This window comes from Lepidochelys kempii, chromosome 11, assembly GCF_965140265.1.
Source record: "Lepidochelys kempii isolate rLepKem1 chromosome 11, rLepKem1.hap2, whole genome shotgun sequence".
In the NCBI taxonomy this organism is placed as follows: Eukaryota; Metazoa; Chordata; order Testudines; family Cheloniidae; genus Lepidochelys; species Lepidochelys kempii.
The window spans coordinates 41,859,143-41,872,557 of NC_133266.1; the positions used below are offsets into that span (position 1 = coordinate 41,859,143).

General features: G+C 42.6%; 1 protein-coding gene across 5 annotated transcripts in view; it reads right to left on the bottom strand.

The window, feature by feature from the left end:
• OLA1 (Obg like ATPase 1) overlaps positions 1-13,415 on the bottom strand; it is a 201,560-nt gene that overhangs the window by 75,215 nt on the left and 112,930 nt on the right. The window lies entirely within an intron of this gene.

A 13,415-nucleotide genomic window follows, 5' to 3' on the forward strand; every position in this document is an offset into this window, starting at 1 on the left:
TACCAGACAATTATTTTCCATATGCAAAACATTCATATCAAAATACACAATACATACTCAAATTAAAAATTAGTTAACATCCCTTAAAAAAGACCAAAAAATGAATTCAAATTTCATTTCAGAAGCTAAAAATATATTACCATTTTAAAAAAGTCACTAAAAAGCAATGCTGAATGTTAATACAACACAACATCTATAATTAGAAAGTTCAGTACACAGAATTTTTAGTAACAACCCTCCCCAAAGTAGTAGAAATCATAAACCCTATGTAAAAATCCAAGGGCATTTTAGATTGCTTTTCAAACTCAGTAAGATGTAACATTTCTGCATCCAGTGGGTGAAACCACATACAATATAAACATGCTATTTAGAAAGGGGAATGGGTGGAGGAGGAAAAAACAGAGTGAATATATTTTTTTAAATTGTTAGTAAAAGAAATTGAGCCTATTATTGATGATCCCCCCTTCAAGAAATTAATTCAAATATCCAAAACCTTATTTATTCTGCATTAATTTTTTTGCCAACACCTTCTCCCTCCCCTAAAAAATGAAACCTGCCAAAGCCTCCATTACACAATGGCAAGAGCCTTGCACTGGTGACCTCCAACCAGCTGCATTCACTTTCAGAACATCTCTCTCTGCAGGAAATCTAAAGGCCTTTTAGTTAGCAAGCCAGTGTGCATTCAGAAGGAGTAACTACAGGAAGAGCCCAATGTGCTTTGTTTCTCTGGCCTTTCTTCACAGAAAGATTAATCATCTGTGAAATGGAAACGGCAAACAGCAAGTGACACAAACTGAACCCTTCAAGCCTTTCCTCATCAGTTTTGTGGTTCTGAATCTGAAAGCTGCGTGTGGCAAGGTTCTCCTTACAGGCAGGTGTTAATAAAAGGCTCTTGGGTCTGAAAGGTCAAACTTGGCTCTTCTAGGAGTAGTGCATTTTAGAGTCATCTATTTTTTGTTGTAGATAATTTATGGTCATGCTTTAAATAATGCATTTATTGAAAGTTATAACTGGTGTGATATACAATTAGATATTTAACATATACAATTCTGTTGCCAAAATTTTTCTTCAGTGCACAGAATATTTACTCTTACTGATATGTAGGTTAAACAGATTTATAAAACAGCTATAAATAGCCCCACTATTTAGTATACCCTCTTTTCCCAGATTTGCAGTTGCCTTAGGGAAAAACAAGGAAAAGACTCTTCTAAATGCTTAGATCCCGATTTGAAACCCTCCAGGAATAGGACTCCCCACAGATTTTAACAAGGAAGGGACAAGCAGAAAACTTTTAATGAAATCTAACGTGTTCTGACTAAAAATAATCACTTTTACTCTCCTATAACTGAATTTCACTCATAAATGTTTAAAAGTGGCTAATGTAACACCATTTCCTACAAGGAGAAGATCAAAGTGCTATATTACAAATGCATTATGATTAAAAAAGCACAGTGCCTTGCTATTAACTGTTCTTTAAACTCTAAAAGGCTTCCCATAGATCTCACTTGGCATTGCATATACAACCTTTGACAAGTAATGTAGACCATTTTTATTCATTGCCTAAAATTGTAGGCAATTATGTGTGTCACACTGGCCACCTGCAAATTCTGAATGCCTGCTCAGTTGTCAGTGCAAAAAACTAATGTCGGAGGGGATTAATCTAGGGGGAGAGAGTCCTCTTTAATGGCTCCAGCAGGTGAAATGGCCCAGCTGGTTACTATGATGAGTGGCCAGAACAGCTTATGTAGAGACATGCAACAAGATTACACATAAAGAAGAAAACAGTAGTACCATCTTATCTTATCCTTTAGTCCTATGTGTTTTTCATTTTTTAATTAATCAATAAAAATATATAAGGAAAAACGCTACTTTATGTAAGCTGTAAGACTAAAGTGCTATTTCTCAGCTTTTGCTTCATCAAAAATCATTAGCTCCTCAACTAATTCTGTTAACTAGTGAAGGAACCTTTTGCTTGTATAATTTTTCTGATTTTAAAATTATTTTGGATATACTTATAAATCCCATCACAAAGACGTTTGACATTACAGTTTTCCCCAGTAGCAACATATTATATCACATTAATTAGGGACACTCAAAATTGAGATAAAGAATTGAAAGAATTAAATTTTAATTAGAGTTCTCTGGAAGTAGTATTTTCCATACAGCTATACTCAAGTCTTTTGAGACCAATTAGCTAAGTTTTTGAACTTGCCTGCACATGTGTGAGGGTGTATATATATCAAAATTTGTATACTCAGTTTATTTCTGACCTGGCCCCTGATTATCCCAGCAAAGACACAAAGGTCAAGGGCAGGTAAGTGGATTAAAACCTTCAGGAAACTTTAAACACAGGTGAAGCAAGTAGCTTTGCCCTCTCTGAAAGATAAGCATATTCTACAGATCCCTCTCAAATCTAGAAAAAAGTAATGGAGAAAACATACAGAAGAAAGTCACTATATAACTTTTTTAAAAAACTTGGCTGCCTAAATACATGTCTAAATCCATGTTGATTTTTCAGAGGGGCTCAGACTATGTGACTAACTTTATGACTTTATCTGCCTAACTTTATAACAGATTCTGTGTCTAACTTTAAACTCTCTTAAAGTAAGTTAAAGACTGACAATTCTCAATAAGAGTTCCCTACAGTACATATAGTGATGTAAATTGGAAGCCTATTTATTTTACACAGAAATTAATGGAGCAACAGAATATAATATAAAAATAAATAAAACAAACAGGATGTTCCTCTATGTCTGATCTCAGAAAATTTTAGAGAAGAAAAAAAGAATAAAGTATCTCTGTCATACCAGGCAAATTTATATTCTCACTGATGCAATTATACTGAATATAAAGTAAAGCGGGTAGTCTGAAAATTTAGAAAAGGCCTAGATAAATTAAGGTTCACTAGCATACATGCCAGATCCCAGGTTAAAGGATATATAACCTTTGAATGACAAGTGTGGCAAAGTCGTGTGATGAGATATGAACAACAACTATTTTCACATATTTCTTGCTCACCTGCTGACCCAGTGTTCTAGGGTCAAATAATAATAATTTTTTTAAAAGTTAGTGACAGCTTTTCAGATTATATTTAATCTTCTACATCATTTGTTGTTTAGTTTAATTCATTGCTTTTATTTTGGCCTAAAAATTTTAATCTAGCAATTACCTTAGTTGGTTAAAATTATAACATTCATCTACAAGTATTTAATCATCCTCCTAGTTAATTTAGCACTATTCTAAACTGAAATACAGACAGATGATCTAGTTTGTTTCATCAGGTCTGGTCTATCCAGTTCCTACTTTGATGTAACTCTTTCACTGGAGGAATGATCTCTTTCTCCCTGCTCAATGATATGTGTACAGTTATTTCTTATTTGGGCCAGCAATGCTACAATGAGTACAATAAAACAAGCACACACACTTACTGCCCACAATAGTCAAATTTACAGGAAATACACTTTATCTTTGACAATAGATATTTTTATCATCTCTTTGAAAATATATATAGCCTGCCATATCTGAAATGCCAAATACTGTACATTAATTTGTCTTCACGTCCTCCAGGATTGAGCTCTGGAGTTCCCTGCCTTGCCTAAGAAAGCAAGGTAACCAATTCGAAGATTTTTAACCATGAGTTGAATGCTGTACCCAATAAATCTCAGCAGTTTATACTATTGTGAATTAATACACCCACACCTACTAGTTCACAGAATGTCTTGATAAACTTCATCAGACCCTGTCACAGTGAGGAAAAAAGCATGTGTGCATGTGCATACATTGCTAAATCCTTTGGGTCGCTGAAAGTAGTAATATCTCTCAGTGCCAAATACTTTGTACAGCATCAAGGACTAAACCCTGGCTTGAAAAATTCACTTGTCTACTTGGCACCAGAGAATGGGAAGCTTTCCTTTGGAAATTGAAAGGGCATGTAATTAATTTCTGCAGAATTTAAGCTATCGTGGGGGTTGGGGGAAGGAAATAAATTGCAGTTGTGAAGATTACAGATCATATTTGAAAGTCTCAGTGAAGCAATGACTTCCTGACTCCACTGACAGACAGCTCTAGTGACTTTGATACTACTGTATCACCAAAAAAAAAAAAAAAAAAAAAGTACACTGCGGTGTAAATATAGTATATTTAAGTAATGCGACATTTTACACAACTGCTTGGAGTACCACATATTTGCACTTCTCTCTCTCTCAGGCTTGGAATTCTGATACAGGTCAGTAACAGCCCGTCCTAGTGAGCAGGGTGTGGTCTCATCAAGGTTTCGGCTTCTTGCAAATGCTTTTGCAATGAGGGTGTCAGACTCTTACAAAGGTTTTAAAACCTTCATGTATAAATATTACCCTGCTACTCAGATTTCCCCGGGGGTGAAAATAAGTCTAGGGACTTACTGGTATGGGGCTGGGTTGTGGCGGGGGAGATAGCTCAGTGGTTTGAGCATTGGCCTGCTAAACCCAGGGTTGTGAGTTCAATCATTGAGGGGGCCATTTAGGGATCTGGAGGGGAAATTGGGGTTTGGTCCTGCTTTGAGCAGGTGGTTGGACTAGATGATCTCCTGAGGTCCCTTCCAACTCTGATATTCTATGATGAGAAAGGGGCTGGCTCTGGCCCCCAGAAGGGGGGGGGGCCTTGGGCGGAAAGGGGGGGGGGGGCTCAGAGCAGCCCCGGCCCATCCTGTAGCAGCAAGTGCCTCCTTCCCCCTCCCCAGGATAACAGCAGCAGCAGGGGGCTCTGGCAGCAGTTTAAAGGGCCCTGGGTGGTAGCAGCAGCCGGAGCCCTGGGCCCTTTAAATCGTCCCCAGAGCCTGTCGGAGCCCTGGGGAAGCACTGGCGGGGCTCCAGGAACGATTTAAAGGGCCCAGGGCTCGGCCGCTGCTACCGCCCCGGGCCCTTTAAATCGCCGCCCCAACCCCACCACCACTACCCCTTGGCTCCGGCAGCGGGGTTCTGGCAGCAATTTAAAGGGCCGGGGGCTCCAGCCGCTGCTGGGAGCCGCAGGCCCTTTAAATTTTGCCTGGGGAAGCCGATCCACCCCGGTACGGAGCACCGGTTCCTGCCAGTACGCTGTACTGGGGCGTACCGGCTTACTTTCACCTCTGGATTTCCCAAGCAGCAGCAAAATGAAATTGATGACACTTGCTCAATTTGATTGCTGCTGTTTATGCCTACAACAGTGAAACTGAGAAGAATCATGTCAGCTTCTCTCTGCTTCTACTTGGGCATTTTCATCAATGACCTGGAAGAAAACAGAATAGTTACTGATAAACTTTGCAGATAACACAAAGATTGGAGAAACGGTAAATAATGAAGAGGTCAGGTCACTGATACAGAGCAATCTGGATCATCTGGTAATCTAGGCACAAGCAAATTGTGCGCTTTAGACCTAGAAACAAAGCATGTAGGTCATATTTACAAGATGGGGGACTCTATCCTGGGAAGCAGTGACTGATTAAGACTTGAGGTCACTGTGACTAATTAGCTGACCATGAGCTCAACTAAAAAGGACTAATGCAGTCCTTGTATGTGTTGTGACAGGGTCGGGCCAGATGGCTATAGGAGAGTAATAAAAGGCAGATATATTAGCCCCAGGCTAAGTAGGTCCCTTTTCCCTGGGTAAGGTAACAGAACAATCAGGAACCTTCTGGAGACAATTAAGACAGGCTGATTAGAACACCTGCAGCCAATCAAGAAGCTGCTAGAATCAATTAAGGCAGACTAATCAGGGCACCTGGGTTTTAAAAAGGAGCTCACTTCAGTTTGTGGTGTGCGTGTGAGGAGCTGGGAGGAAGAGGCGCTAGGAGCTGAGAGTGAGAATGCGGACTGTTGGAGGACTGAGGTGTACAAGCATTATCAGATACCAAGAGGAAGGTCCTATGGTGAGGATAAAGAAGGTGTTGGGAGGAGGCCATGGGGAAGTAGCCCAGGGATTGTAGCTGTTGCACAGCTGTTCCAGGAGGCACTCTAGACAGCTGCATTCCACAGGGCCCTGGGCTGGAACCCGGAGTAGAGGGCGGGCCTGGGTTCCCCCCAAATCCTCCCCACCTCCTGGTCAGACACAGGAGTCGTCAACGTGGACTGTGAATTCAGAAAAACAGCCAAGCTGAGAGCTGCCGTGAAGCACCAAGGCGAGCAAATCCGCCAATAAGCGCAAGACCCACCAAGGTAGAGCAGGAACTTTGTCACAGCGTAAACAGGGGAATATTAAATCCGAGCGCGGAGGTTAAATTACCATTTGGCATTGACGCGACCGCTACTGGAATACTGAGTCCAGTTCGTGTCCACAGTTCGAGAAAAATGTTGATAAGTTGGACAGGGTTCAGAAAAAAGCCATAAAAATTATTAAGTCTTTGTAAAACTTGCATTAATGTACAAGACTCAAGGAGCTAAATCTTTTCAAATGCGAAGGGTAAGGGGTGACTTGATAACCATCTACAAGTATCTACATGGGGGACGGAAATTAGATAATAGAAGACTCTTCAATTTAGCAGGTGTAACAATATCCAGTGATTGGAAATTGAAGTCAGATGAAAATAAGGTGCAAATTTTTACCAATGAGAGTGATTACTAAGGGTTACGATGGATTTTCCATAACTGGAAATCTTTAAAGCAAGATTGGATATTGTTCTAGAAGATATGGTCTAGTTTAACCTCAGATATTGGACTTTAAGCAGGAAGTAATTAATGGAAATCCTATGGCCTATATTATGCACAGACTAGATCATCATAATGGTCCCTTCCAACCTTTAAAATAAATAAATAAATCAACCAATTATGAAACCTTTTCAAATCCTGATAGAAGATTGCACTGTTTCAAGGTTAGATGGTTCAACTAAGTGGTTATTGAACTGTTTACTTCTGAAATGGTTTAACATGTCCACACTCGTCATCCTTGGTTAAGATAAACTAATTTAGTGGGTAAACACATCTTTCCAATCATGGCTGTGCTTATGTTATCACAGAATCATAGAATATCAGGGTTGGCCGGGACCGCAGGAGGTCATCTAGTCCAACCCCCTGCTCAAAGCAGGACCAATCCCCAATTTTTGCCCCAGATCCCTAAATGGCCCCCTCAAGGATTGAACTCACAACCCTGGGTTTAGCAGGCCAAAGCTCAAACCACTGAGCAATCCCTCCCCCCACAAAAGTAACTTTTCATTCAGTTTCAGGCCCTGTTCCCTCATTTCTTAATTGTGGTTTTTCTATTTTTTTTAGAAGGTGAAGACCCACTGGTTTAAAGAAGTAAAACAAAGGTTAAGTAAAAGTTTATTATAAAAAAATAGTGTTTAAAAAAACGTCTTGTAGAACATTTATTGTTAAAAAACTTTATAAGTGTTTGAAAAAAGGCTAATATTAAGAACAACAGTTTGGTAGAACATGCTATGTATTTAATGAGATGCAACTTACTGCCTAAGACTTTAAAATCTGTCTAAGACTGTGTCTAATCTAGCACTTTTGTTGGCAAAATTTTTGTGTCAGTCGGGGAGGGGAGGGGGGGAGAAAAAAAAACACAAACAGAAAACCAAAAACCCCGACCATAAGTTTCACGGATAAAAGCACCAGTATGGACAGCACTATGTCAGCGGAGAGTGTCTCCAGCTGACATAGCTACTGCCGCTCGTTGAGAGTGGTTTAATTATGCTGGTTGGAAGAGCTCTCTCCCACGGCATAGAACGGCTACACAGGAGACCTTACAGCAGCGCAGCTGCAGCGGTACAGCTGTGCTGCTGTAAGGTCTGTAGTGTAGACAGTCTGTTACTCATAACACCAAAAAAGCTACTGGCAAGAGGTATGTTAGTAAAGTACGTACAAGACTTACTCTTCCCTTTCGCTGTCTCTACCCCTCTGTGTTGAGTGGGAGAAACAGAGTTCACAAATTGAGACAAAAGCCCTTTATAAAAATTATGATGCAACATTGTATATATCCACAACTGAGAAAGAGACAAAGTTGAATTTCATCAGGTGGGGTGAAAAGGAGTTGAGGTGTGGCAGAAACCATATTCAGCACCATTACTGAAAGGTGAGCAAGAGCACTGGGAGAATGCAACAGGAGCAGTAACTGAACCAGTACAGGTGTATCATCTATTTTTCCCTCCTACCCTAACAAACTGAACTGGAGCAAGAATTATCTGCTCTAAGACTTGCTCAGAGCTACAGCAGTTGTAACAATACTGAGAATGTTTGTGAAACATCACAGGAATTTGTGTGTGCAGATATGAAGCATTTTACAAATATCCCAGGTGAGTACTTGTGTTAACAACCCTAAAATTCTCTACTGTAGATCAGCCTTGAGAATCCTGGGGGTTTTCAGTTACAGGAATCATCAGCAATGCTTGTGGATTTTCAAAACAAAAGGCAAACAAATTATATGAATGGGGAAAGCTGTATTTCAAGGATGAATACTTGTAGCAGTCTCATATTACTTCAACTTTAGATAGCCAAACTTCACTTAAAAGCAACACTGCATTTCTCTTCTGAACAAATCTACTTCTCACTCTTACAGAAATTCCTTGCAAGATCTTAAAAATCCACTGGATATTAGGTCAGATATCATCATCATAAAACAAGTTTACATTGGAAAGACTAGTTTTGTTACAGGGGTTCAGGCACTAATTTCTCTGTGGGTACTGGTAATATCAAAAGAAGTCACAATATGCAAAGCACCCTAGCCTCTAACACCACGACATCTGTCAAGAATATTTTTGACGCATTCAAAACACTCCTTATAAAGAATTTTAATTTCCTCTAAATACCCCATTCAGCACAGTAAACAGTCCACTAAAGACTTTAGGCATAATTACATACATCAACAATAGAAATACTTCCTTGAAGCCTAGTAACTTATTCCTTAAGTTACTCAAGTATCCTCAATGTTTGTTTTTTTTTTTAACATTCCAATTAATTTTATTTCTTTATTTTAAAAGTTGCGTTTTGTTTGAAGTATTTATTTTAAAGAAAGATGGCTCGGGAGATGGCATAAATTTAGAGCTGAAACCAAACTAAACTGCTGATCGCGTTCTAATGGACAAGCATATACATCACAAAGCCACTACCGCTAGAAATTTATTTTCCACTTTTATTGGCAGTCTCAACAGAAACACCAAGGATTGAATGAATATAAACACTGGTCCTCTAAGGTGACACTGGCACTGGGTGAAATTTGCAATACTGCAAACTGTGATGTATCTGTTCTATGAATAAACAGGACCTTTCTGTATCCAGGGCTGACAATCCAACACATTCACAACCTTTATTTTAAAAAAAGCTAAGTCTTAAAACTGAAGTACAGGAACTTGATAAACTTAGTAAATAGTTTAATTCTAGATTCTCTCCTCACAGCACAGATGACTATGGGCTTGTCTACATGTCACTGGCAAGACATGCTGGAGGGGTGTGATTTGTAAAGTGCAGTAATGTGTCGCACTTTAACTGCCCCACATACTTCTAAAAGGCAGACTCCAGCAAACTCAGAGAATTGGAAGGTAAGATCCCATGGGAAGCAAGCCTGGGGGAGGGGGGGAAAGAGGTCAGGAGAGCTGGAAGTTTTTTAAAGAGTCATTAAGCAAGAGCAAACTATCCCAATCACCACCCTGCACTTTAAGCTGGGGGGGGGGGGAACGACGGGATGGGACACCGGCTAGCTGGGAGAAGAGGGCAATGCTTTCTGCCTTGTGGGAGGAGCAGAGACGTAAAACTGTTGAAAAAGCAGTCAGTGTGGTGGATGGTTTGGGACACGGCAGCAGGGGGGAGCAGGCACTGGTTCCCTGCTCCACAGAACTCCCCACATGGAATCAGTCTGGACTGTGAACAGGAACAGCAAGGGGGGAGAAGCCCCTTCCCCAATTCAGGCCATAGAAACAGGGTGGAGTTGGGACATAGTGGCAAGGGACAGAAACCCCATGTGAGGCAGCAGGGAGGGGGCAAAAATAGTGCTCAATCCACTCCCCCATAGAGCCAGACAGTGTCAGGTAGGGAAAGGCAGGAACCCTCCTCCCAACTCCCAAATCACTACAGGAGGGAGAAAGAGGGCACTGGAACCAACACAATTTCGCATATAGCCCATACAGTGGGGGGGGGGAAAACCTCCCACTCCCTGGGAAAACAGTGATCGGGCTGGACTGGGGGATAGGAAGTGGATGGGGGCTACAAGCCATTCCCTGTTTTAGTCAAGGAGGCAGAGGGGCAGGAGCTGGTAAGCAGTCTCAGCCTGGCTCCACGGGGACACAAAAAGGGGAAAGGAAGGCACAAAAGGAAAGGCTTCATTCTCCTTTTCCTCTGGCACCAGTGGAACTGGGTAGCAATAGTAGAACAGATTCACAAAGGGAGGCAGAGCTCATTAGAGGAGGTATAGGTACAAGAAGAAAAAGGAGAAGGGGAGCGGGCGCCTCCCATAGCAGTTGCAGTGTACGTTGCAGTGTACATGAATGTTTGGGGAATCATGGCGCAGTTTTCCTCTGCTGTAGCCAGAACACAACAGGATGGGGGGAATTTGCATTACCCCCCCAAGTTAGTTTAGTTACCACAGGAACCCAGAAAGCAATCAAATCACACACAGGGCAAGCCAGAGGCACAGTCCACACAGCAAGGGCAAGTGGCTGGGGGTGCCTGGGGTAGTACGCTGGAGCATCAAAGTCAGCTTATCAGGCTTGGGAAAATGGGGGCTCCAGATGCAGCTCTCACTCACCCAGCTGAGCTAGCGGCATCTGATGGGGGACCAGTTAGCATGGAGCTGATACGAGTAATTAAATGTATTGTGTATGAGGTCGTTTCCACAGCACTACAGGCTGTACAAAGCGGAACAGGTCATGCAGATCCAGGACATCCCGCTCAGGTAATTTCAGGAGCAATGGTAGACACACAGGGCAGGGATCGCCATCCACGAACCCAGACAAATGCTGTTCACGGTAGGGAACCACGGCGTAGCACAGTTGTAAGTGCAGTCCAGAGATCAGTGGCACGTGCACGTGGCACCGCTATGAGAAAAGTTTTAATGCATTCATACAATTTCAGGAGCAGGAAGGGCAGTCGGCAATGTGGCCCATTACAGAGGAACAGGTGCTGCGGTACATGCTGTCACTGGCAACCCGTCAACTGGTGTCCTCCACAATTTCAAATCGCCTTTCGGCCATTACACTTGTCAGTAGGCTAAATGGCTACCCAGATCCTTGTGGGGGTTTCTTAGTTCGAAGGTTTTTGGTGGGATGGTCACGTAGCGGTGGACCCATGGAGGATTCCTGTCATCCCATCAGGGTTTCCACGCTCAGGGACCTCCTTCACATCCTCGGTGTGCGCTATTACATATGACACGTGTCCCTATTCAGGGCAGCATTCTTGACAGCATTTTTTGGTGCTTTCAGGATCAGTGAGCTAGTGCCTGGGTCCATCAGGGATTCCACAGGAAAGGCTTTGGAATTTCGTGATATAAGCTGGCACAAGCATGCAGCGATACTACATTTGCAAAGGTTGAAGACTGATCCAGTCGGCTGGGGTGCATTCGTTACCCTATGGGAGGGAGCGAGCCTGGGCTCTGCCCCATTTGGGCATTAAGGGCCTATATGGCAATACGGTAGAAGGCCCCCTTTCTGTACACAGAGACGGGAGTCCCCTCATGGCATATCAATTGATTACCATGTTGAGATGGGGGCTAACAAGGTTGGGGCTGCCAGCCCATGAATTTGGTTCTCACTCATTCAGAATAGGGGCAGCTACGGCAGCAGTGCAGATAGATATGGAAGCAGAGGCTATTCAGGCAATCAGGCGCTGGCAGTCTAATGCATACCGAATATATGCAAGACCACAGGTGGAAAATCAACACTGATTGGTTGTGTTCTCATTTCAGATACGGGACAACCAGCCATACACAGGAGGGTGTGGATCTGTGGGCACAGTATTGTGTTTTGGGTGCATAGACACGCATCCAGCCTGCCCAAGGGCTCCCAACTGGGATTTGGTGGTGAAGCATTACTCAGCTGGCACGCACGGAGGGGCATGTTATGGGATCAACTGATATTGCTGTTGTATGCTGTGCGGGCACGTCAGCGGCCACCGGATATATTGGTGATACACTTGGGAGAAAATGATCTGGGAACACTAAAGGCGGCAGAGTTAATCCTTCAAACTAGGAGGGACCGGATGCAGATCCTGGTAATTTTTCCGGGTGTTAACATTGTCTGGTCAGATATGCTTCAGCGCAGGGTCTAGCGGAGAGCCATGAACCCTGCCAAGGTGAACAAAACCAGGAAGTATGTGAACTGGGAAGTGGTCAAATTCTTGTTGCCCTTGCGGGGACAGTAATTTCACATCCTGGCATACTCTATGGGGCACCGGAGATATTTCGGGAGGATGGGGTGCACCGGTCAGACTCAGGTGTTGCTATATTTTTGGTTGATATAAAAGAGGGCACTGGGAGATATCTGGGAACCCAGTGGGGAGGAGGTAGCCAAACTAACGGACATTCAGTGCAGGTAGTCCATAAATTAAGGCACAAAAGAACGGATAAATGGCTTGCAAAAGGAATTAAGGAGCGGTGTTTGGTAACTGAGCAAGCTGGGGGCAGTTGGGGACTCCTCTCATTGGTACAGCAGGGAGCCAACCCTCCATCATTATACCTTCACCCCTCCTATGAGCGGGGCTGGTAAGGTCCTGGCAAGGGAATTGCTGGAGGGACCTGGATAAAAAGGTGGGGGGAGCAGGTGGAACCTCCCCTCCCCCTGCCCGGAATTAGTAAGGTCCTTGCCAGGGAACTGCTGGAGGGACAAAACAGAAGGGACTGGGGGGGGGGCGGGGGAGGTTGAGCTGGAAAAAAGCACTCACCTCTCCCTCCCCCAAAGTGAATTGTGGGGATTTTCACATGCACTGCACATTTTATCTGCTGGGTTAGTCCCAGGCTTATTATAATAATAAAGCTGCGGCCTGATTAAACCCATATCTAATGTCTCCTGTCATTCTCTCTGCATAGTCAAACAATACATAGGAAGTATGGTAAAAGACCACTCTGGCTTAACCAGGAGATCTTCAACGACTTGAAACTCCAAAAAAAAAAAAAAAAAAAAAGTGTCATACATGAAGTGGAAACTAGGTCAAATTTATGAAGGAAGAATATAAAAACCAACACAGGCATACATGGACAAAATCAGAAAGGCCAAGGCACAAAATGAGATTATACTAGCTAGGGACATAAAGGATAACAAGAAAACATTTTACAAATACATTAGAAGCAAGAGAAAGACCAAGGACAAAGTAGGTCCATTGCTCAATGAGGATGAAAAAACAACAGAAATACATAGCAATGGCTGAAATGATAAATACCTTTTTTGTTTACATTTTCTACTAAAAAGGTTCGCTGTGATTGGAGAACTAACATAGTGAACACCAGTGTAAACTGAAGTGTGCTATTACAATGGATACTCC